Below are 2824 nucleotides of genomic sequence, written 5' to 3'. Positions count from 1 at the left end.
CTCAGAAGATGTGGACTGTGACTGCACTATATATCTAGTCGGGAGTGGTGCTGACTGAAAACAGATGATTTGGAGCGATTCGCGCGCCATCTGTTGGTCATTGTAAGGACTTATTGAACTACCCTCGTATAATGTAAAAACTTGCAATGTACGATATCACGAATTTGAGCTATTATAATGAGATAATTAAGATATATAGCGCAGGAATTACGTTATATATTGTAATTCATGCGATATAGTTTTCTCAGTGTATTATTCCAAAAAAAGTAAATAAAAGTAGCGAAATATGATAAATTAAAAGGGATTGAAAATGTACTATTTCTTGGTTTCTTTGTGGTATCCAAAAGTAAACAGAAAAATATTGTCGGCGCAGAGTACCAAAAGGGATTAAATTTAAGAGATAACTTCTACTGCTGTTCTTTTATATTTTAAAATTGGTAAATTCCGTCTGCTGGACTTTTTTTTTTTACTTTTTTACGCGTTATTTTACAATCCCTAATAGACCGAATGAACGGAAAAGATGCTCTACACTCTCTAGAGCTTATTCTTATAGTGTAGATATAGTATCCCTTCCGTATGATGCAACAAAACTGAAAAGAACAGTAAGATGAACCTTTAATTTATTTCAATTCGGATTCTACGTTAAATTTTCCGTGAGAACGTGCACGGAATAATTGCAATTTTTTGCAGCGTTAAACAATAAAACAAATACAATACCTGTCTTTGTGTGCTAATGGAAAATTTAACGTAGAATCTGAATTGTAACAAGTTAAATGCCCATCTTGCTGTTTTTTTAACTTTTTTGCTTGATACGTAAGGGGTAATATGTGGATACTATAATCCGGATAGAAAAATGTCTGTATGGAGTCCGCATGATGCGGGCGCGACGCACAGTGGGACAAAAAGCAGATTTTTTGGACAAAAATCGACTGACAGTGCAATTCTCAACGGATTTTTCTTTTTCTTTATTAGAATTGACCGCAAGGCTTCCAGGTATAACTAAACCTATTCATGAAAATCTGGTCAAAATGACTTTTTGTTTATGAAAATCGTTTAAATAATCATCATTTTCTGTCACTATTAAACATATAAATCAAATATTGTTTTGATCGAAGACAATTTTTCTTATCTCAAGAAATAATGTTTTTCGAATAAACAACTCACTTTTGTTATAACCAAAATTTGTTTAGATCAAAGATTTAGAGTTTATTAGATTTAGAGTAGATTTCTCTCTAAATCTGAATCAGTGAAATTTCACTGATTCAAATAGTTAGAAATAGGTCACTGGCAATCAGTGGAAGGTTACTTATTAATTCAGTGAAATAACCACTTTTGAGGGTTAGCAGTATTGCACCATGTCAATTTAACAATCATAATTAAATCATGTTTTAGTACATTCAATCAAAGAATCATAGTAAAAACTTAAAACCCATAAATATGATCAAATATTAAAAAGGGTAAAAAGTTCCGATGCTTTTAAATGACAAACAACCTCACATATTACTTTAATTTAAAGATCAGACTGTCATGTACAAACCCGTTAAGTAAGTACTTCTTATACGAGTTAGAGTATACTTATCCCGTAGTTAATTCAGAAGACTTACAGCCCGAAAATTAAAAAATGTATTTCATTAAGGAATTCTTCTTGCTACTTAAGTAAATGAGTAACAATAAAGCTTAACTTAAAAATGTAGAGGTTATGCTTCATATGAATTACTCTGGTGTTACTGAACTGATCAGTGAATAAGTCCGAAACCAATGATTAATCAGTGAAACGTCTAACTACTATTTCAATCAGTGAATTTTTCACTAATTCATATTTAGAGAGTAAAGTTCCATAAAATGTAAATTGGAGCGGATGCAAATTCTGTTAGAGCAATTTAATAGTTATTATTATCACACTTCATTGATTACTCACCTACAAACTTATTGTCACTTATACATATGTTTAAACGGGTTGAAAAGTCTTAATTGATTTCTGAACCTACTGAAAATTCCTATATAGGTTCCTATATAGGATCCTACATAGGATCCTATCGAGGATCCTACATAGGATTCTATATGTTTTACCTATAGGTGCCACCTATAGAAAATTACATAGGATCCTATATATGATCCTATATATGATCCTATATAAGATCCTATATAGGTGCCTGTATAGGACTCTGCCTATTAAGGTACCTAATAGTACCTCATGGTACGTAACTAATGGTAGCTAATGGTACCCAATAGTACGTATATCTCTAGGTGCTCCTGGAGGACCAAACAAACTTCTGCGTAGCCGTAGGTGCCATAGAATAGTACTGCGCATCTGGATAGGGTCGCATCAGGCTGTGTTGACTCTCATAGGTTGGTTTGACTAGAGCTTTAAATAAGAAGGTACTATGGTTCGCCATGTTTATTCCATCAGCTGGGCAAATGGGTTCTCGAGTACACTTAATGCCCGAACAAAACGGTAAATACTGATGATTATTCTTGATAATCCTTTATGTTATTATGAAATGTATATTGTGCTCCGCTGCGAGAAAATACGAGCTTTACACCACACATATGATGCAACTGCATCGTCGAAGGAAGACAATTTCGAGACATAGTGTACACGTTTTAACTCCTACACTTTGTCATTTAATCTTTGCCATGTATGTAGGTAGGTAGTACGAGTATGTAGCAGTGATCCCAGATCTGAAACGAGACGTGATCCAATACTATGACACGTCTATGACCGTGTGAATATGGTAGGAGACGATATAAATGCCTGGATTGCGCGCGCAACCCATTTCTCCTCTTCTGAATTTGAAAACTCGAAGGTGCACGATTGCCGGTC

Source organism: Belonocnema kinseyi, chromosome 7 (assembly GCF_010883055.1).
Source record: "Belonocnema kinseyi isolate 2016_QV_RU_SX_M_011 chromosome 7, B_treatae_v1, whole genome shotgun sequence".
Classification (NCBI taxonomy): Eukaryota; Metazoa; Arthropoda; class Insecta; order Hymenoptera; family Cynipidae; genus Belonocnema; species Belonocnema kinseyi.
The sequence above is the reverse complement of the archived record's forward strand: the minus strand, read 5'-3'. Positions refer to the sequence as shown.